This window comes from Peromyscus maniculatus, chromosome 3, assembly GCF_049852395.1.
Source record: "Peromyscus maniculatus bairdii isolate BWxNUB_F1_BW_parent chromosome 3, HU_Pman_BW_mat_3.1, whole genome shotgun sequence".
Taxonomy (NCBI): Eukaryota; Metazoa; Chordata; class Mammalia; order Rodentia; family Cricetidae; genus Peromyscus; species Peromyscus maniculatus.
The window spans coordinates 37303085-37326666 of NC_134854.1; the positions used below are offsets into that span (position 1 = coordinate 37303085).

At 39.7% G+C, this 23582-nt stretch overlaps 1 protein-coding gene and 1 pseudogene across 12 annotated transcripts in view; one reads left to right on the plus strand and one right to left on the minus strand.

Annotated features, from left to right (window-relative positions):
- Magi2 (membrane associated guanylate kinase, WW and PDZ domain containing 2) overlaps positions 1 to 23582 on the plus strand; it is a 1445964-nt gene that overhangs the window by 960591 nt on the left and 461791 nt on the right. The gene's annotated exons all lie outside the window — the stretch shown is intronic.
- Positions 19123 to 23582, minus strand: part of LOC102915962 (large ribosomal subunit protein eL28 pseudogene) — a 6988-nt pseudogene continuing 2528 nt past the window's right edge.

A 23582-nucleotide genomic window follows, 5' to 3' on the forward strand; every position in this document is an offset into this window, starting at 1 on the left:
CCCCCTTCCTCTGCCAGGCAGAGAAAGTCACTGTCAGTTGCTATAATCCAATCTAGAATGGAGCCAATCAGAAGTTGGATCGTGCTCTGTGAGACACAGTCCATCTCTGGTTTGTCCTCATTCTCTGGGTATTTGTGTGCCAGGGTTTTCAACTAACAGCCTAGTGAAGCTTGGCAAACACTGTCTGAACGGGGCCAGATAGTTCGTATTTTAGGCTTCAAAGGTCACCCCAGCATCTTCGCACCTACTCATTTGGCTTCAGCAGTCAAAGTGAACATATGAAGGTCATGATTATGTTCCAAGAAATCCTTACTTGTAGATACAGAAATGTAATTTTGTATGCCTTCATGGAACAAAATGATCTTACTCTTTTTCCTTGACTATTTAAAATATATAAACTTTACTCCTAGGTAACATAAAATTAAAAGTGGGCTAGATTTGATACCGAGAATGCATTTTAGTCGACTTCATCAAGTGGGGCCTTTCTCTTGGCACGTCTTGAACAGTAATGTTTTTAAATGTTTCGTTCTCAAAACTGTGGAAATGTAGATATGTAGGCTGTTTTGTTGTTGTGTTCTGTTTTGTTTTTCATTGTCAGGCATTTTAGCTGAGCTTGTGTGTGTGTGCGTGTGTGTGTGTGTGTGTGTCTATGTTTGTGTCTGTCTGTCTGTCTGTAGACCCTGCAGTTGTCTGAATTTGACAACTCTTGGGGGTTGTCTGAGCGCTTAGAGTCACCTGTTTATATTCCCTGTTTCATCACTACAGTCTCTAAGGATTCCTAATCAATGTGCTCATTTCCCTCACATCCATCAAGGCTTCTCTTCAGAAATCAGCTCTGAACTTAGATTTTTAAGATTCCTCAGGTCAGTATGAGGAGCTGGACATCTTCCTGAATCTCACCAGATTTCTCTGCTACACAGAATTTTCAACTTTCTATCCAACCTGCAGCCTGCTGGGCACACTTGCCCAAGGATAGCTATAAACCCATACAAAATGTAAACCTACTCAAGCATTATATGAGAACTTTTATGAGGGTGTGTGAGGGTGTGTGTGTGTGTGTGTGTGTGTGTGTGTGTGTGTGTGTGTGTATTATAACTTGACCGAGTACATTTCAAACTTGAACTTTTTGAGTGACCATATCAAGTGGCACTATCAAAAGTTAGGCTGTACTCTCATCCCTTTGATTTTTTTTCAGCATTTTACCTAGATTTTCACGTAAGTCAACCCTACCTGAAAGGGGAAATTTAAGTCCAGTTATTTTAAAATGGGGGAGAGAAACAATCTCACTACATAACCTAGTCCAGACTGGCCTCAACTTCACACTCCTCCTGTCTCATCATTCTGAGTGCGAGCATGGTACGTGGCACCATAGCCGGTTCCTAAACTCTCAAGATTGAGCTCTATGTGTGTGTGAATATTTGCTATGGATTTGTTAATATATACAGCTTCACGTCTCCTTACATGGGTGCCTAACTTCTTCTTAGTTATAATTGGAAGTTAAGTGAAAGAAAAATGGGAGGAGTTCTCAACTGACTCAAATGATCCTTATGGAGAGAAAAAGAAAGGCCAAGAACATCTATCTCTCCCTGGTATCAGGGGAGAAAGGGTAGTCTGATTTGAATGTGTATAAAATGAATACTTTTTCTGTTTACAGGAAAGCAATCACTTGGCTCTTTTAATTTGAAAGCTAATACACCCACTAAACATAAAAGCAACTCCCTTCTCACAGTATCATTTAAAATATCAAAGTCATGGTGCCCTGTGAATCTGTCATAGCTCTGTGCAGTTGGGAGGTTTAGCACCAGTTTACTTGGCAGAAAAAAAAGTCTCCACCTACTACTGGATTCTAATAATAGAATTTGAAGGAGTGCTATTTTGTAATCCAATATATTCGTATTTAAAATGCCACAGGAGGGAAAAAGGTTAACTATTGAATAATGTGGATGCAAAATTGGTTAAACTATGTGTAAAATACCATCACATTTCACCCTCAGAATCATCAGTGTTGTGTTTCTCCTGAGACACTTTCAATCATAGTCCTTCCTATGGTGACAAATCCTGCAAGAATCATCAAGTGGAAGAGTCTGATAGAGACTGGGAGATAAGTCAGTTGGTAAAGGGCTTGCTATAGAAACATAAATATCCAAGTTTGATCCACAGCAAGCAAATAAAAAAATAACTGAGCACAACAGTTGCCTGCAGTCTCAGGACAGGGAAGGTGGAGATGGGTAGATCCCAGGGGCTCACTGGCCAGGCAGTCAGACTGAATGGGTGATCTCCAGGTTCAGTGAAAGAGCCTGTCTCCAAAGGGAAAGTGGTGAGGGAGGGAGGAAGATAATCAGTGTCACGCTCTGGCCTTGCATGTGCACACACACACACATGCAGATCTTCACACATGCAGATCTTCACACACACCCCTACACACACACACACAACACACACACATGCATGCACATGCACAAAATAAAGTAACCTATGGAACAGTTCTGTTTAAACTGAAATATGACTCAGCTCAATAGCATCTCCCAATGTTATGCTCAGGAGAAGAAGTCCTGTCATTGTGTAGCCAGGAACAACTGCTTCTCCATGGTGATTCTTATCTGTAGGAGGAGAATTCTTTCTTCAAAAAAGACTTAGCTTCCTGTATAGGAAGGACTGTTCAGATCCTTAAGATAGTACTCAGCCAGTGAGTCTCCTAGACAGCAGGGCCATGGGGGTGAAGGGAAGAGCTGGTCTACCTTATCAGCTTTGGGTTTCTCTAAGGTTTTCGGAGAGTTGGGAGTGAAAAAATCCATGTGGGCTAAAGTTATCTGTCTAGCTAGCTCTGGCTGATATTAGTAGATTGGTGTTTTCCCCTTCATTCTGTTAAAATGGCTCTAAATTTTCACAAAATAATGATTACTTCTGCATCAACTGACTAGATAGGCTCATTTCTGGTTCATATCTGAATTATGAGTGACTTTTCATGTGTTACTACCGAAAAAGAAATCAGGTTTTTTTTGCTTGTTTTTTTTTTTTTTTTTTTTTGGTTTTTCAAGACAGGGTTTCTCTGTGTAGCTTTGCGCCTCTCCTGGGACTCACTTGTTAGCCCAGGCTGGCCTCGAACTCACAGATATCCACCTGGCTCTGCCTCCCGAGTGCTGGGATTAAAGGCGTGTGCCACCATTTAACCACTGCCTCCATGAGCTTATATTTCAACTGACACCAACTAGTCCTTTGAACTTTATTTTTTAAAAATACATAAGAATGAATACAGAAAAGGTCATGCTTTATAGTACCTATTAAATACAAATTTTTTTCAAGAGAAGGAATTGTCCTTCAAAAATAATAGAAAATACAACTTAGTCATTTCTTAAATGAGTTTTATAAAATTGGCATAAATGAAGTTATACTTACTTTTTTTTTAGATTCTTTTTTTAGTTGTTCTACTTTATATGGAAAGTCTGGCTTGTTTTCTCATTTAATTCTTTTTAATAATTACTAAGTCCCAATTTCTCAAGTGTATTCAATATAATCAAATTAATTTTATATTTACATTCCTTTAATCTGAAGAGCTTGCTAGGAATTTGGAAGTGTATTACTATAAAAATTATTTACCATTATGTGTTGATAAGGATATTTTCTTTCTTATTTTGGGCATTCTGATGGTGGGTCAGTTAGAATTTCCCTAATGGCTGATGTACCAAGCATCTTCCCATGTAATTACTAGTCGTCTGCAAGTGCTACACAGTGGAATGCCACATCATGGTTTGGCCCATTTTGACTGATTTCTTTTCAGTTCCACTGTTGAGCACAGATGTGAACTGTTCTGATGCTGGCTATGAGTCATGGCGTTGGATGTGCTCTCACTAAACACCTTGTTCTTGTCCGTCATTTGTCCTTTCATCCTCTTCACAGGAACTTGTGCAGATGTTTTTATGTCAATGAGTCCAGCTCATATCACCATTCATGAATCAGCTAGCCCCAGGTCCCTAAGGCGTTCTCATTGTTTTTGTAAATATTGGCCAGTTTTACATGCAGGTGCTCTGTGTTCTAGTTAGTTTATATACAGTGTCTCAGGCTGCGGTTCTTCCCTTTCCCTTTGTCTGAGGAGGTCCAGTGAGCAGCACCGTTGAAAGGCTGGCTTCCCTTTCCCTCCCGTGACCACAGGTGCTGTCGTACATCTTGCATTCCACTGATCCAGGTTTATGTTCCATCACCGGTGCCATTGTCTCTTGATTTCCGTAACTACCTAGTAAGTCTTAGCCATACAGAGTGGTAATTCCTATTTTATTCCGGATCAAATTGCTTTATTTATTAGGTTCCTTACTTGTCCATATAATTTTTAGAATGTTTGTCTATGACTATAGAAAATCTTACTGCTATTCTGAAAGGAATTACATTTAACTTAAAAATCAATATGGGGAGAATTAATATATTTAATAATATGTGTTCCAATCCATGGGCATAATAATTCATATTGTTGATGTCTTATTTGATTTTCTCATCCGTGCTTTCTTAATTTTCCAGAAAAACATATTCAGCATTTTTTTAGTGTATAAATAAGATTTCCATTTTTCAGAGATGTACGTAGTAGTGTGTTTTAATCTCATTTTGAGAATATTCACAGCCGGGCGGTGGTGGCGCCTTTAATGCCACTCGAGAGGCAGAGGCAGGTGGATCTTTGTGAGTTCGAGGCCAGCCTGGGCTACCAATTAAGTTCCAGGAAAGGTGCAAAGCTACACAGAGAAACCCTGTCTCAAAAAACCAAAAAAAAAAAAAAAGAAAAAGAAAAAAAAAGAGAGAATCTTCACTTTTAACACATATAAAAGCATTTGATTTTGCTGTGTTAATTTTGTGTGATTTGACCAAAGTTATATAGAAGCTATAGAAATTTTTGCTAGATTCCATAAGATTTCTACCTACACAATAATGTTATTTCTAATTTGATATGGTATATGTATATTATATTATCTATTTATATTATATTTATATTCTGAAGTATTGAAACTTTACTTTAGTTAAGCCTAACTTGGGCATGGTGTACAATTCTGCACCTGTACTGCTTTGTTAATGTGCTGATATTTTATTAAAGATGTGGTGCCTGTGTTTGTGAGCAATAATGGCCTCTGTTTTCCTTTTTTGTTCACTTTTTTCTGGCCTTCATATCAGGGTAATACTGGACACATAAAATGAGTACATGTGCTGTGGTGAGGTCTTGTTTTGTGTTTTCCTTTGCAGTATAAGTCTTGGATTCCAGGCTTTGCACATGCAAGGCAAGCAGTCTGCTGCCTAGCTTTGTCCCAGCCCTAATATGAGTCAATGATCAAACCTGCTTGTTCTAGCTTATGCTCTGTTACTAGGATAAATACCAATGACTAAGGGCAACTTGATAAGGAAAGGCTTTGTTACAGTCCCTCATCAGCAGAAGTTAGGACAGATAGGAAGACTGTTAACTCCTGCTCAGAGTTCATGGTCAGCTACTGTTTCTCTATAGCCCAGGTCCACATGACCCCGTATGGCACCATGCACAGTGAACTGCCGCCCGCCCCACTCCCGACAGACACACACACACACACACACACACACACACACACACACACACACACACAATTAGCAATGAAAAATGTCCCATAGACATGCTTATAGGGCAAGTTGATTGAGGCAGTTCCTTGGTTGAGGTTCCCTCTTGTCTTCACTGGTATGTCAAGGTGACAGCCAAGATTAGGGATCTCGTCCTTTCTCCTTCCTGTAAGAGAACGGCTTTCAGTTATTCTTTAAGTGACTGGTAATGTTATCCTGGAGATCACCTGGCCTGGCAGTGTTCTCACTGGGACTTTAATTGAAAATTCAGTTGTATTGAGCATAATGGAAAGATTTAGGTCACATGCTTCATCTTGTTTCAGTTTTAGTGATCTGTAGCTTCATAGAAATTGATCCATTTCTTCTAAGTGGTCATATAAGAAAAATTAGTTCATGTTTTCCACACATTGTTGAATTTGGTGAATATATTAGGTAAACATACCTTTAATTCCACTGTTTCAACCTATGTCTTAATAAGATCTTTATTTATGTTACTGTTCTTTCAAGAGTTCTATATGGTATTTTCTTTTTTAATGTGAGTTTTGAGCATTTGAATTCCCTCATAACTGCACGGCAAGAATGTTTACATGCTGAACTATCTGCCTGTCCTTTATAACTGATTTAAAGTCACTAGCAGGCAGTTCAGATATTTTCTTTAATTAATGTCAGTTGCCTCTTCATCCAATTGTGGTTTTTCTGGCTCTTGATATGAGGAGTTACATTTATCTTAGACATTTTCTATATACTTTTGTAAAATGGGCATTTGAAGTAAAATCTTTGTTTTAGCAACGCCCTTGTTTCATTTCATATGAAACCAGTTTGGGCCTATTTTATGTGTTTTAGTTCCAATGCAATTTAGTTTCTTGAGCCCTTAAAATGGAATTTTTCTTACTTCTGAATTGAAAACTTCTGGTACATCGAGCTCCTGGTGCTACTTCTGAGCAAGTGGTCACTCAAGGCACATCTGTGGGCCACACTCAAGGCAAATCTGTAGGCCACAAGCTGACTGTAGCAGGGGTGTGAGAAACTAGAACTGTGAGAAGAAAAGTGTTTTACCTGACTTTTCCTTTCATCCTACACAGACTGGCAGGTGTGGGGCACAGATAGGACATCCTTTATTGATGTCACCAGTACAGATGCACTAGCCTATGACTGCTGATGAGGAACGAGTCAGTCTTTTTTTTGTACTATTGATGATACCACAGGTAAAATGTAAAATGTATCATCCTTGCAAATAGTGTTCAGGGATGAGGCTCCCAGTTCCCTGGTGCTTTTCCCTAGTCCTGGACATTTTTCCAGAAGGAATAGGATTTTCTCACTTGTTGTCTTCCTTCATCAATTATACCCTTGTCTGCATCAGGCTGGGGCTGCCTCTATGCATAGCTGAAACAGGACAGTGACAAAGGAAGCCTAGAGACTCCTGGTGTTGTCCTTCTTGAATCCTAAGATCCCTAGCCAATCTGCCTGTCTCTTTCAGAATTGTCTATGATTTCCTGTTGAATCATCAGGGTTTTAATTGTGATTAGAGGAGATGAAAAGGAAAAACTGAGTCTTCACCTTTTTTATTGATTAAGATGTCTGTATGTTATTATTTGTACTAAATGATAATTTTGGAGGCCAGAAAACCTGAAAGGGGAATGAATGTATATGATGGAGGCTGATGTAAGTAGGAGAGAGGCTGATCATATAACATAAGTGATAGAAATGTGCAAGTAAGTGTATGGGGGGGGCTGGTATAAGTAGGGGCACTGGATAGCAGAACATAAGTGATGGAAATGTACAAGGAGGATTAGTAGGGGTGATAAGTTTAAGCCAGAATGAGAGCAGAGAAATGGGAGGCAGGACAGGGTTGGGGAAAGGCCAGCTAAATCTAATCAAATATGGAAAGGCATATTTGATTACTTTTACTTTGTAAGCTAGTTTAAAATGACAGAGTACTTTAAACTTCAGGAGTGTTTTTTATCCATTATCTCTTTTGAAAATACCAACAATCAGTGATGTAAGTAAGTTTTCAGTTCACATTTATCACACAGTCATGCTGTAGTTCAGAGTTAAGGCCCTTGACCCTTGAACATAAATGATAAAACCTGAGTCCAAGGCAATTATCAATGTTACATCCTTCATGCACACACAAGATGCTTAAACCAGATATACTAAAGTCTAACATGTATGTTAAGGAAACTGCTTAAATATTTTATATATAATTTTATATTTCAATAAAAGGGGCTTATTGGTATTTTCTCATCTGAACTACCATATCAGTAAATAGACTGATTGATAAGTGTGATTGCAAATATTTTGTGTTCTGTAATTTATTGCTAAACCAATGGAGTAAATATAACTCTCTGAAAATTATTTTAAAGTATTTAATTAGATTCTGAGTTCATGAAATTTTTAAAAAAGAACAAGCGTCTGTTGTTCTCTGTGTTTCTTAAATATTCACTGCAGTCCACAATACTTTAGAATGCTCTCCCTGTGAGCTAAATGTGGTTCTGTCAATCACACTGGCAGGCATTCCATTAAGTGTCCCTCAGTGGTGAGGTCTGCTCAGTAATGCAGAAAGGGAAAGAAAAAGGCTAAACAGGGATCTGAATTGTTACACACGAGCTCTTCAAAAGTGAGAGGCCCTGATCCAGGTCACTGACACAAAGTCAAGCCCTTGTACATTAGCTGTGACTTACGTTGAATTGGGAGAGGGATGTGTAATTTCAGTGGCTGCTGTGAGATGATCTAATATCACTTCTATGCATGGAACTATAGTTTCCTAAATGCCAAGAACCATAAACCGGAGTTTCCCAAAACTGCTGGTAATAAAAAAAGGATGCATCCCCATTTATGGTGAAGAAGGAGTACTTAGGACTGTGGCTTGGCTTCAGCACCAAGTATCTCAAATGGCTGGTTTTCATAGAGGCCAACCATTCATTCAGTCATTGATGCTATTTAAGAAAAAAAATTTCCCTGGAAAATTAGATTTTTCAAGGGGTGGGAACTCCTTGAAAATACTGCCTTTCAACAAAAACAAGAAATATACTTTGGTGTTTTGGTACCAAACCCAGGGAGGGAGGCCAAGTAGACTTACGTGCCAGGGACTGCTTTCAAGTCTGATCCACAAAACATGTATGGAATCACTTTGTGCTCATCTCTCTTCTGACCAGTAAGTGGTAAATCCAACATCATCCATAGTATCTGACACATAACATCACATCTTTTATTTTCTTTCTGTATTTTCATTAAGAAATGCCTTACTCACTTACTTATTTTTAAGTGTATTTTACCTTTTTTTTCTTTTTTACATTTATTCAACTCAATTAAATTTGCTTTTGGGGTGATTTACCCCCAGCTCTATTCCGTGTTTCAAGGCTCCAGAAAGTCTCTCTGATTCTCAGTTGTGTGTGTTATCAAACATTCTTATTCCTTTCAGTGTAATTTACCTACTATAAGGGGAGCAAATTTATCTCTGCAACTGTATCTAAAAACCCACTCACCCTGCAGACAACATAGTCATTCAAAATGGAAATAAATAAATGTCCTTACATTCACTCTTTCTTGCAGATGTGACAAAATCCCTGACAGAAACAGCTAATGGATTGAGGGTTTGTTTTGTCTCATAGTTCAAGGGGTATGGTCCGTCATGGCTGGAAAGAGACATGGAGGCAGGGAGCTGAGGTAGCTATCACGTGACAGCTGTGGTCAGATGATCACACGATGGCTGTAGTCAGGAAGCAGAGAGAGATGCTGGTGCTCAGCTCACTTTGTCCTTCCAGGACCCCAGGCCACAAGTCAGTGTCGCCTGCATTCAGGACAGATCTTCCTTCTCAGTCAAACAATTTGAAAAGTCCCTTAAGTAGCCAAATACATGTTCCCATAGTGATTGTTAAAGCCAATCGATTTGACAGTGATGCTTGCCCATGTTGTGACACTGCTGAGGCCCATTTTTAGAGAGCAATATGAATGAGAAGACACTCTACTGACCTCTCCAAAGTGATGAGTACTTGGCAATGCTGTAGGGAATCACTATCATTTACCACATAAGGGAAATTATCAATGTGAGAAAGAAGTCAATGAAAGAGATGAAGCTGAGCCCATTCTACAGCTGGCTGTCGCGTAAGGGTTCCTCCTGAATGTTCAGGTTTCCTTGGGTCACCTGATGTGGTGGGTTACTGCTCTCTTGAGCCCACCCCCCATCTTGACCCCTCCATTATTAACATGCTTCAATTTTTTTCATCTTAGTTCTTTAATTCTCTCCCATTATAAATACATCCAAGTACTACATCCACTTCCTACATTCCATTTGATTTCTATTATGTTATTATACCTGGGCAATTTTAGAACTTCAACTCCTACTCCAACCAGGTCTGTGTTTGTTACATTTCAAGTCTTATTTGAAGACATAAAACCTGTCCTCATTACTGAATGATGAGTTATGAATGTATTCTTCTGTTTTCCTGTGTGAAATCTTTATAGAAAAATATTTCTTGGGATTTCTGAAATATATCTTCTTAAATATGTATCCATTGGTTATCTCCTTTCACTGATGTCAATAATGTAATTAGTCTTTAATTTTTTTCCATAGTCAACGTAAATCCATGGTTTGTACCTATGTGTTTCTATGTGTCTCTATTCTGTTTCTTTTTCCTGGAGACAGTATCTTCTACCAGTATTGTTTTGTTTATTCCACACTGATTACTACATGTTTTGCTGCCATTAAAAACACATACACACTCCTTTCATAGCAGCAAGCTTGAATTTTTCTTAAGACTCAAGTTTTAATTCTGTCCATAAACTTAGAACATGGAAAGAACATGAGGTTGACTCTAAGACACCAAGAAGCTTGTGATAAACGATGACTGAGATGACAGAAGTGAGCATGCAACTCAAAGTGTCGTGATTTGGTACAGACCCAAAAATTTCAGCTTTCCAATATTACCGTGCGAGTTCGCTCCCAACATTCTCTGATTTTAACATCATACTAAATGGAATGGAGTTGTAGACACTGATTGCTCATATCATTCAGACTCATGGTACCTGGTATTCTTTAAACAGTGGCCAAATAAATAAAAAACTTCTTTACGCTTTTAAATACTTCACATGTTTCTGGGCAATAAGTAGCCCTTATACTTTTTCTTAATAAAAAGTTATCCATTTTTCCATTTTACTTTTATCTAAATTATATCAAATCATTCTATTATATTGTTATTTAACATTTAAAATGAATTGCTATACTTAAAACAAAGAATTGTTTTAAATCAACTGTGAAAATAATAAGGGGCTAGAAAGGTGGCTCAGTGGTTGAAAGCATTACTGCTCTTGCAGAGAACTAGGGTGTGGTTTCCAGCATCCATTCAGATGTCTTACGAGTGTGTATAACTCTAGTTCCTGGGTATCTGTAGACCTATGGCCTCTAGAGGCACTGTACACATGCATATAAATGGTGCATATAAATGCATGCAGGCACACACACAGATACATAAATGATTTTTAATTAAATTAAAAAATAAAGAACATAAAATATAAATGTATCCATCCCTGGAATAGAGAACTAGACTGTGGCTTTAGATTTAGTACATGCTGTTAGTTGTTCCCAGGTGACATGTCCATTATTATCTATTTGTGTTGACTTGAAAAGAGTTGCCTTCTACTAAGAAAATATTACTGTGTTGAGTGGAAAATGGCCAATGAATTCATAGCCAAATCAAGCAAATAAACAACTATTAACTTTCCTAACTGTGTGAGGCAGTTTGAAGATATTGATACAGGTTGAGGAAATAAAATTCGCCATAAATTCATTCAGCGACACAATGGTGATGCCCATCTGAAAGGATCAGGACATTTATCATTTTCAGAACTGTTAACATAGTAACTTCAGGCTCCCAAACAACTCTGGGCTTGTGAGAGCAGTGGAAGGATCTTGGTGCTGTCGGAGACATACTGTGGCTTCAAAACTTCCTGCCACTTGCTGAGCACCTGGCTGTGTGAACTTTCTCTAAAAGTAATTCCTAATGACTAAGCCAAGTAGACTGTCTTATGTCTAGCATTCTTTCTTCAAATGCCAATATAGAAGGGAAAGGTTTGAAGTATTTTTTAAAATATGTCTTATTAAATAAAATTGAGAGTTGATTTCAGTACAGTCCTGTAGACAAATTGCTAAACGGTCTTATTAATAAAATACATGGAGCCAGAAATTGGAGTTAAAGCTGAAAGATCAGAGGAATAGGACAAGCCACAAGCCCACCTGACCTCACCGACCTTCAGTCTCAAAAAAGAGCTACTTCCTGTATACCCATGCCTATATTCCTTTCTGTTCTGCTAATCATTTCCTCTCTCCACCCAGCTACATCACTTCTTCTTCCTGCCCAGCTCTGTCACTTCCTGTCTGTACAGAACTCCATGGTTAACTAGTGTTGGAATTTAAGGCATGTGCCACCACTCCTGGCTCTGTTCCCAGTGTGGCCTTGAACTCACAGAGATCCAGACAGATCCCTGCCTCCTGAGTGATAGGATTAAAGTCATGTGCTACCATTGCCTGACTTCTATGTCTAATATAGTGGCTGGCTTTTTCCTCTGATCCTCAGATGAACTTTATTGGAGGACACAGATAAAATATCACCACACAGTACTAACTAATTTTATTATTTTTAATATTAGTTACTGTGTTTTAGATAATTATTGTATATATAATTTATATTAATTATATTATCATTAATATTAATATCATTCCCCATTTTACAGAGAAAAAAGCCGGTGGTCAGTCAACTCCTCTATAAAAGAAGACACAAAACAAAATTGAATCAAAAGTAGCTCCATTTGACACAGAGTTTCCTTCTCATTCCCTACCCCTCTGAAATTGTTTTTTATTGTCACACTGAAATACCACTATACTCTCTTTTGTAAAAGAACAGCAGGAGTGCCACCCTTGATGGGATCTTCTCAATGCAATAAGGTTGATCACTCTAATTCACTTCTAAACTAATAATTTAGTCCTAATGCAGGTAATCAGAAGCCTAGCTCAGTTTGGGCATGTGATAACAGAAAAACAATATACATTGTCCATTCTGAGGCAAGAACAAGATGTATGTAACCTTGCAAAACAATTTGGAGAATCTATTAAAATTTATTGTTACCACTAAAGGAAGTGCTAACATACATTTTATTTGAATTTACTTCTGTGCCCTAAGCTTGACAAAGTGAAGTCCGTGGTAAAGTAGTCTATCCCACAGAAGCACTAACTTCCTGCTTTACTTAAACCCATCATTGTAGAAGAGTCTCTCTGTGCTCACCCAAAAGAATGGAATTTTCTATTTCAAAGTTTGCTCCCATAATTATAGCAAATTGTCAATTATTCTCTCTCTTCATGTTCTGTTGAAACACAGAGAGATTCAAGTTGCTTTCCAAACTCATATATGTCTTATAACATCCTCTAAATAGATTTCTTATATTTTTGAACACTGTATGCATAAAATGAACAGGTTGCTAGTTGCATTGCATCAGAGGCAATATTTAAGGGAAAACATGAATTATGTTGATCAACTTTATCCCATTAGGAAGAAAAAAATCAGGTTATTATAAACACCATTCTTTAGTGAGTTGCTGATATACACCATTAAATATAGGAAGAGCAATATATTAATGAGTATTAGTGTTTTTCAACTAACTGTTCATTATTCTCTCCCGATTTCATAATCTCAGTTTCAAACTAAACAGTACCAATTGAACATCACTCATACATGTAAGTGACAAAATTCCATTGCAGTTAGAGAGCCCAGGATTCAAATGGAGAGCACTATTTACAGAGATACTGTAGAGCCCAGGGTTCAAATGGAGGGCACTATCTACCGAGATACTGTTCTCCTCATTACTGTGTTAAGACAGGAAATCATGGCAGCAGGAGTTTGCACTGGTTGGTCACATTACATCCTTGGTTAAGAAGCAGAGAACAAGAGAGAACTGTTGCTCAGTTTGATTTCTTTAGTCAAGGACCTCAGCCCTTGGAAAGAGGCTGCCCACAGTTAAAGTGAGTCTTCCCAGTCAACTAATCTGATCTAAAGAAGGCCTTTCAGGCATGTCCAGACCCTAACCTAATCAAGTTAATGGCTCACAGATGTGCCCAGAGACTTGCCTCTTAGGTGATTGTAGATCCTGTCAAGTTAATAACCAGCATTAATCATCACAGATAGTAACAGCATCTGTTTTAAGTTCATTTCCTGTTTGGTCCACAATATTGTCTTTATCTGCATTTTGCTAGGCACGATGCAAGAGATTTAATGTAGAAGGATTGGTGGAGGGGATGGAGACTATTGCCATATTGGCTTCACAGTGTGATGATGGGAAAACCATATATTTTGATCTTTTTCCATGCAAATGCACGAGTTAATGCCTAGAAAACACAAGGTTAAGACTAAATACAGTCGAGCAAATAGACTTTTGTATTTTCTACATAGTTCTAATGATAGAATACCCAACATAATCAACCTCAAAGAAGAAGTTTTAGTTTGATTCAGTCATAGAGCCACAGTCCATGATCTGAGATGAAGCCACACACTGGATGCTCATGGCAGAGGAGGTTGCTCACCTCATGGCAGCCAGGGTACAGTGAAAAGAAAGGAAGGAAGCCACAGCCCTTTGAGGACCTCTTCGATGTCCTGTGTTCTCACTGTTCTCTGTCTCATAATGGTTATTCTACTTTGCAACCCTGAGAAACTGAGGAACAAGCATTCACCTCATGGGCCGCGGAAGGATACCCCATGTCCACACTTCAGCAACACTTACTAATTGATTTTAAAGGACCATACTAGGTATTGGACGCACATAGGAAAAGAACAGGGATGCAAAAGCAGTAAAATTGTTATGATAACAATAAGGAGAAGGGAAGTTAGAAGTATTTTAGGGTGAGCAGATTTCCATTGTTCCAGATTGAGTCTACTCCAGTCCTCCAGAACCAGTACTCTCATTTCAGAGGGAAATTCAGAATAGAGCAGTTTTCCCCACATAAAAGCCCAACTAATAGGCTTCACATCCACTATCCAAGATAGCTTCCCTACAAAGATTGATTAGGAAACTCAAAGTGAGTTTTTCTCCAAAAGAAGTCCTGTGATCTGAGGCATGAGAGGTTTTGCCTGTGGCACAAGTGGTCGTTCTTCCCAAGGCCAATTCCAAGAGAAACAAAATGGCGTCATGCTAAGCTGGCCTCAGATCACTTTTCAGTCAGATGGTTTTGTGGCTATCTATGTGACTGGCTTCTCAGTTCTTCTTGAGAAAAGATATAGGCGTACATATCTCAGTCTCTGTCACCTAGCATTTAGGAAGACACATGGTTATATAAATAGTAAAAATGCTTCTATGTAATTCTTATCTTCCCATTTTGTCTACATCCCCAGTGATTCCAAGTATAGGCTTTCACAAACACTGGGTACTTTAGTCCATGTAGTCTTCGTTTTAGTTTTCTGTAAAGATTCACAAATTATGTGCCTCATTTGGAGAATATGCATATTTGTGTAAGCTATTAAATAGAATATATATGTATATACATATATATGCTTTATCTAAACTTCTTCCCTGAAAATCTATAGTTCTCTAGTGATTGAGAGTGTTTATTTACTAGTGTATTATTATTTAGCCTTGACTTGTTTGAATTAAGAAAGTTATTCAGACACTAAAATAATTATTAAATCATGACTCCCCTAAATCTGAACATAGTTACTGAAAATACCCTTGGAGCCATGGTATTTGCTTTTATGAACCCTCTGACTTGGCTTCACCATGTCACCTCTGCCTTCCACCTCCCTCCCTCAGGTTTATTGGCTACATGTAGCAGTGCCCTATCAAGCCCGTCACAAAGAGCCGCAGCTAAGAGGTCAGCTGCATCCTTTGCTTTTAGCTTCCCAGTGTTGTTCTGGCAAGTGATCACTATATGTGGCCACATTCATTTTTGCTGCGAAAAAGACAATCCAATACATAACTCAATTTAGAGAAAAATTATGACCTAATATTCTCCTTGGGAAAAAAATGTAATATTTTAATTCTGACAGTACAGTCTAGTTGAAAGGATTTTTCAGTACCTTGTAACAGGCATTGTGAAATAATTTTGTGGGGTGAAGATCCCTGTATAAAAGCCAGAATGATAAAGGGTAGCCAGCAGGCTTTATATACAAATACGGTATAGAGACATGTGTATCATTTAAATTGTACACATCGATAGACATATATAGAGAATGTGAATGTAAGCCTTTAATGTAGTGACTTGATTGTCTTCGACCCTAGTCCTCAATTTCCCACATCCATAAATGGTACACATTCATGTTCTCTGATTTCCATCTCCAAGGGAAATGGGTTATGGAAAAGAGTTCTTGTGTTTCTCTTCAAGTTTCTATGGTAAATACTATATTCCTTTTAAAACTAAGAAAATAAGTCTAAGTTTAATAAACTGGACCAAAGTTGCACGACAAGGGAGTTCTAGGCATCCAGTCAGGATCTTTTGTTGTTATTATTGTCATGATTTTTTAGCTTGATCATTTGAATAAGCCCAAAATGGACAAACAGTGAACATGTTGCCTACTTCTTTCTTTCTTCTACCTAATTCTCCTCCCCAGAGATAGCTACACTGACTGGTTTCTTGTATGTTCTATATTTTTTAGTAGTATGGGAAGGGGATAGGGAGATACAAACTACTAACGAGCAAAAGACAATATCCTGTATGAATTGTTTGGAAGTAACAGCCTGGTGTTCTTTGTAAGATTGTTCTGTGGTTTGCCTGTTAAGTTGCTTCTGACATCTGTTCTGCTGTTAACATTTCGTTATAATGCAGTCAGTTTGTGGAGAATCAGAGTACTGGTGAGGCTAAGGCTAACGGATCACCATGAGCTTACGGCTAGCCTGGGCTACATAGCGAGTGTTAAAGACAGCTTTAGCTATAGAGTTAAGCTCAGTCTCAAGCAAAACCAATATTTTATTAATGAATAACTGAGTCTATTGGTGACTTTGAACATAATTATAAATACAACTGTTTTTCCCAATGTTGAACTTGTCTCCATACCGTTGATGCATAGGCCATCCTCCCCATCTAATTTGAAGTGTTTTATCATATCCTAAACTGAGTACTCAACTCTTTCTTTGTGCTTTAGCTAGCCAGTCACCCTACTGGCAGCAACATCCCATAATATGTTGTTAGTGTTGCTTAGAAGGGATCTGTTCATTTCATTTCTGACTCTCGCTTTTTATCTCTGGTTAGTTTCATTCCCACTGCTATGGATAATATTTTGTTTTAATTAAACTGTCTTTTCTTGGTAAGATGTCTGAAGCATATCAATTAGCCAATTAGTTTGATCGGTGAGATACTTGGCCTTCACTCTACCAGGGGAACAGGCATGCCTACACCAGCCCCTATCTCTGCATTTCAGATGCTGAGGCATTGCTGTGTTCTAAGGGGGTCTGACTCCGCAGGGTTATTGTGAGGATTAGGCACACTTGTAAGATTCAGTGAGTGTAAACCAGCATGAAGACAGCCCTTGACACAGAAGGCAGCACACCACAGTGATCAAGTGTGCAGATGCTGGGGCCGGCACCCGGTGTGCTTCTCACCACAGCCAACTAACTCACTCTTTGAAGACCTAGGCAAATCTCATTTCCTGACTTCTGGGTAGCTGGGAGATAGCAGGGTGTTCTCTCTCTCTCTCTCTCTCTCTCTCTCTCTCTCTCTCTCTCTCTCTCTCTCTCTCTCTCCCTCTCTCTCTCTCTCTCTCTCTTTGTGTGTGTGTGTGTGTGTGTGTCTGTGTCTGTGTGTCTCTGTGTGTGTCTGTGTCTGTGTGTCTCTGTGTGTGTGTGTGTGTGTGTGTGTGTGTGTGTGTGTGTGTGATTGAAGGGGATACTGGGACCCTAGCCCTTCCTCTCTTTTGTTTCCATCCATAAGGTGAGCACTCCCTGCCATGATGCATTAAAAGCAACAGAGCAGTTATGTGCTAGGGCTTCGAAAACCATGAACCAGAAGAAGCCTTCCTCTTTGTATGTTGATTGCCACAGACACTTGTTGCAGTGATGGGAGGCTGACTAACATAGTATACTGACTGAGCAGCCTTAATTTCACTACCTGTAAGGATGTTTGCAGAAGAAAGAAGACTTTTCTTCAATCCCAGCCCATAGGGCAAAATGAAACGAGTGATATACAGCTGGATGTCTGCTCTCATCCTCACTCTCTGACAAGTCCTGTTTTGAAGCCAATCCACTAACAGAGTCCTATAGCATGATCTTGGTTATGCTTCAGATTATTGTGTATATGAGATTCCTGTAAGTACGTAGAATTCTGCCCACCACATAGAACGTTCTCGGTAAATACCAGCTATTTTCCCACCCAGGCCTTTCCCTTGTTGATTTCCCAGCCAGGTTTCCCCCAAACACTGATCACAGTCCAGTGAAACTTTGCAGAACAAAAGGCAAATAGAAACTTCTTCTAACACTTTTTTTTAACAATAGTCACTACCTGTTTTAATTACTTGTAAGTCTATTTATATCTGACATAATCCAAATAGCTTAATTACACTAGACACATGAAAGTGTGCATGCAACACACACACACACACACACACACACACACACACACACACAGTGTTTTCTTCTTGGAGGCAAATTTGAATTGGCCAACCACTGATGTAAACATAGCTAGAAAACTCCCAGTTTATGCTCACAGCCATGTACAAAGTTGGATGGGACACTGGCTCTGTCTACTTTCAGAGAAATAAAGTCAGCAGTTGAGGTCCAGTGTAGTACAGTGGTGGCTCAGAGCAGAAAGGGTATGCCAAGTGAGGGCTGAGCAAACAGCAGGTTGGAACAGTTGTTTAAGCTAGGCTGCTAAACTTATTTAAAAGGGCAAGAAAGACAGAGAAAGATGTTTCATGTAGATCAAGGTATGTAATTCAAGGTACTAACCTCTGGAATAAATCCATTTAACTGGGGTGGAGGATTTGTGTGGTCGAGGGCCCACTGGCCAAGGTAAATATTTAGAAATTAATCCTTTCTCTAAGACCGAACTGTTTTACTAGTTGGTGCTCAAAGTTCACCTATTGGAAGCCAAGTCTTTGGGTCTAGGTTTAATTTAGGGACAAAGTGTACAGGCCATGTCAGAGCAAAGAAAGGGGCTGACAGTAGGCCACTCGAGGTGAGCAGCTGAAGTAACAGGTGCTAAGGACAAGAAGGTTGTGTGGTTTGCAGGTCTGAGTCAATGCGAATGGCTAATGGAGAACATTTTTAACTCTAAACGTTAAGTGAGGAAATTATAACCACAAAATAGCATATGTTTCATTTTCTGCCTTCATTTAGGATACTTTTGTGAAAATAGTTTGCTCGCTTAAGTGAAAAAATTGTATTTCTCAGGCCCTAGAGGTTTGGAAGACACTTCAGATCCCCTATATTTACACACATTAACCTACAAAATCGTTTTGTGTGATGCTGTACATCTTTTCTTAATTACTCCTCATCTGGTCCATAGAGGATCCCATAAGTGAATCAGCAACTTCCATGGAGAATAGCCCAAGGATTCCTCCAAATGCAATGCCTCTGTTAATCGTTCATTATTTAAGGGAGCATGCCGTACAGGCGAAACTCCTGCACTGGGGGCAGGAATGTGACACGGCCCATATTATCCATGTGCCTGTTGTTATCCTGCATTGCAAGGGTCTGCACGTTAAGATCTACACCCTAAGAAACCTGCCTTAGTTTTGGATGACTTCCAGTGACCGACCTACAGACACCTGCCAGTGTCAGGACAAACTGGGTTAGTGAGACAGTGCCATCTGTGTGTACATGGCAAGCCAAATTTGCTGAATTCTGTTGGATTAACTGAAAACACTGAAAAACTTTTCTTTTCTTTTCTTTTCTTTTATTTTTAGTTGAAAATAAATTCTTCTCTTAGACAACACTTCCTATTCACAGTTTCCCCTCCCTCCTCTCCTCCCAGCTCATCCCCACCTCTTCTCTCCCCCAGATCCAACCCCTCTCCATTTCCTCTTCAGAAAAGAGCAGGCCTCCAAGAGATAACAAGCAAACAGGACAAAACAAGATGCAGTAAGACAAGGCAAAAGCTCTCACCAAGGCTGGACAAGGCAACCCAACAGGAGGAAAAGAGTCTCAAGAACAGGCAGAAGAGTCAGAGACACACCTGCTCCCACAGTTAGGAGTCCCCCCAAAACACCAAGCTAACAGCTACGACATATACACAGAGGACCTGGTGCAGACCTCTGCAGGCTCTGTGCTCACTGCTTCAGTCTCTGTGAGCCCTGCTTAGTTGATTTGGTGGGTCATGTTCTCCTGGTGTCCCCTCTGACCTCTGACTCCTATAGTCTTTTCTCTTCTGTGGGATTCCCTGAGCTCCTAGCTTCAAGTTACTATGATAAAAGCCCAATAGAGACCTCCAATTTAGACTCTCCGCATAATGTCTGGCTGTGGGTCTCTGCATCTGCTTCCATCTGCTGCCAGAGGAAGCCTCTCCAATGACAACTGGACAAGGCATCAAATTATGAGTATAGATCATTAGGAACCATTTCATTGCTTTTTGTTTGTTTGTTTTTAAGACCAGACCTGTTTGGTTCTACCCTAGGTCTCTGGACTATCCAGTCTCTGGTACCTGGCCACCCAAGCAGTCCTATGTATGGGCTCCCTCTTGTGGAGTAGACCTCCAGTTAAATAGGCATTAGTTGGCCATTCCCACTTGTTCTATTCCACCATTGCCCCAGAACATCTTGCAGGCGGGGCAGATGGTATGTCAACGTTTTGTGGCTGGGCTGGTGTCCATGTTTCTCTTTTGGCAGCCTACAGAGCACCAAAGAGACTAGAACACAGGGGTGCAGGCTCCAGCTACACTTCTCTACATTCAGTGAGTTGTGTGGATGTCATCCTTGGCATTGGGGCCCTGCTGTTAGTTTGTGGGGAACAGCCTTCCATCCTAGCATCAGCCTGGGTTGTTTAGGGGTCTCCATGAGACCCCCTCGGTCAACAACTCAGCCAAATACAACCCAGACCCACCACTGGAAGCCTTCCCTAGCTGCAAGAGATGGCCAGTTCAGACTCCATTTCCTCCATTATTAGAAGTTCTCAGTAGGGTCACCCTCACACATTCCGGGAAGTTTCCACTGCACTAGGTTTCCACCCTGCTCCCCAGATGCCTCCCAATTCCATCCATCTCTCCCTACACTCTCCCCCTTTATCCCATCTCCCCATTACCCACTCCCGTCGCCACCTGCCCACAGTCTACCCACAAAATCTGTAATAGTCAGAAACTGAAAACAACCTAGAAGTCTCTCAACAGAAGACTGGATAAAGAAAATGTGTACATTTACATAGTGGAGTATCACTCTGCAGGCAAATGGATGGAAAAAAATCATTCTGAGTGAGGTGACCTAGACCTGGAAGACAAATATGTTATGTACTCACTGATAAGTGGATATTAGCCATTAGGTAAATGATAACAAAGCTACAAACCATAGACCTGGAGAGGTTAAGTAGAGAGTAAAGCTCTACTGGGATGCATGGTTCTGCCTGGGGGGGGGGGTGCGCGTGGCGGTGGGGGGGGGGCAACTTTTTTTGCTTGTGAAATTTGTTGTATTTTCTCCAAGTTAACTACTATTTTGCAAATGTGTGATAACTCATTTTTCCAGTTAGATTTCTGAAACAAATAATATGAGGGAGAAACTTATAACATATATGCTAGGAAGGTACTATACAATTTACAAAGTTATTCCTGAAGGTGGATAATAGGGTCAAACTGCTAGAGTCAAACCCACAGGTTACCTCTACCTCATCACCAAGCATTTCTTACAACTGCCTTGGGATGTGTGGTCACTTAAAAAAAACTCAAGACAAACCATCCAGAATGACTGTCTATCTGCTCAAGGACATACTACTCCTGAAACAATCATTCTGGATTTCATTTTATTAAAATGTATTTGATCTATAATGGAAAATAGACGCTACTTTCTATGTTAAAACTAACATACGCAGAACATTTTTCTAAGTTTTTTGTGGGGCTATAAACGTAGTTCAATGGTAAAACACATGGTGAACATCCACTCAGTCTCCACTACTGCAAAAAGGAGACAAATCAAATGTGGTCTGTTAAGAAATATTAATGTGGTTTAGGTGCTCCTGAAAACACAGTCTTAAGAGCATTTTAGAATCGCATTTGCTCATGCTCCCAAGATTTTCACATCCCATACATTGTAGGAACCTAGACATGGCTACAGGCTTGGCACAAATGTGAACAAGAATGTTGACACACACCCACAGGGATAAGTAACAATTGATCAGTGATGTCAAGAAGCTCAGTAGCCAGGTTAGATACAATTAATTTTTCCCTTTTATTAAAAATAGATTATTTTATATAATATATCCTGATTATGTTTTCTGCTCTCCATACTCTTCACAGTTCCTCTCAAGACTTCTCCTCCCATCCAGGTCCATTCTATTTCTGTCTCTCATTAGAAAAGAACAGGCTAAGAGATAACAACCAAGCACAACAAAATGAAATATAGTAAGATAAAATAAAAACCACAGCATCAAAGTTGGACAGGACAAACCAACAGAAGGAAAAGAGTCTCAAGAGAAGGCACAAGAATCAGAGACCCCCTTGTTCACACACTCAGGAGTTCCATAAAATTACTAAGCTGAAAGCTGTAATATGTCCACAGAGCACCTGGTGCAGACCCAAGCAGGCCCTGTGCTTGCTGCTGCAGTCTCTGTGAGCTCGTATGTGCCTTGCTCAGTTGATGCAAAGGGCCCTGATCTCCTAGTGTCCTCCATCCCTTCTGGCTCTTTACACTTTTTCCAGCTCCACTTCTGTGGGGTCCCTGAGCTCTGAGGAGGGAGATTTGATGAAGACATCTCATTTAGGGATGTGTGTTCCAGTGTCTCCCTCCCCCACCTCTCTGCCTAATGTCTGACTGTTACCCACTGAATTTTAGAAAAAGGAAGTCATTGGTAAATATGGCATAAAAGAATCCATAGAGTGCAGGAAATGTAAGCAAAATCAAAGTGGGTTGATGCACAAGCAATAGGATTTTCATTAAGGGTATGTTGGTAATCCTGGCAAAACAAAGCATTTCTGGCACACCTTCACCCTAAAGGGTAATGGTGGTGGTGATCATGATATTTAGCATTTCTTGAGCATCTCTGGTATATCAGGCACAGTGGCAAGCACCTTACACATATTATCTTTTTTGCCACTCTGTATATAAGCCAAACACTGATAGGTTAACTCTGGTTTATCTCTGCCCCTGGTCAGTCCCTGCCTGCCTTCCTCTATGCTAATATCTCTAGCAAATGTTTGTTCCATTCTTCTTAGGTTCTAGGACTCTTGATACATGCAAGGAAGAAGACACTGACTGAAAAACTACTTACTATGTATAGTAGACATGAACAATAAGAGTGATCTTTATTCTCCTTAGTTCCCTGAACGAAAAATTTGTTTACTTTTGGTCTCTCTAGCCTATCACATTCTCAATATTACACCAGCTCTGCTTGGCAGAGGGAATCTCCCAGAATACATCTCTTCTTTGCTCTTCCCCCTCAGATGCCAGGATCTTGCATAATAGCGTTTACTCCCACATGTTTAATTTGCTATGCAGGCTGCACCATTGACACATATTTTCATGTCTCCACAAAAGCTACTTTGCCTCCCAGTCTCTGATTAGAAAGCGGTGAACAAAGCCTTTTGCAACTACTGCCCCCTGATTTATCTCTCACTTCCACTTCATTTTATCTGTGAATCCTCAAGTCCTCTTACTTTCTTGGCTGGAGATTTTACCTATATTTGTCTTTCCTGTTGTGAACAGCACTCAGCAGACACTGGAATGTTGAAAAAGCCTCCTTGTTTCCTCAACTACTTTCAGGATGCAGTTTTCTTATCCACAATCCACCAAGGGTCCCAACTCTGTGTGTTGTGGGTGCTCACCCTTGTATGTTAGTGTAAAGGCCAGAGGTCAGTGTTGGCTGTCTCCCTCTATTACCTTCTATATTTTTTGACAAAGAGTCTCTCATTGAAC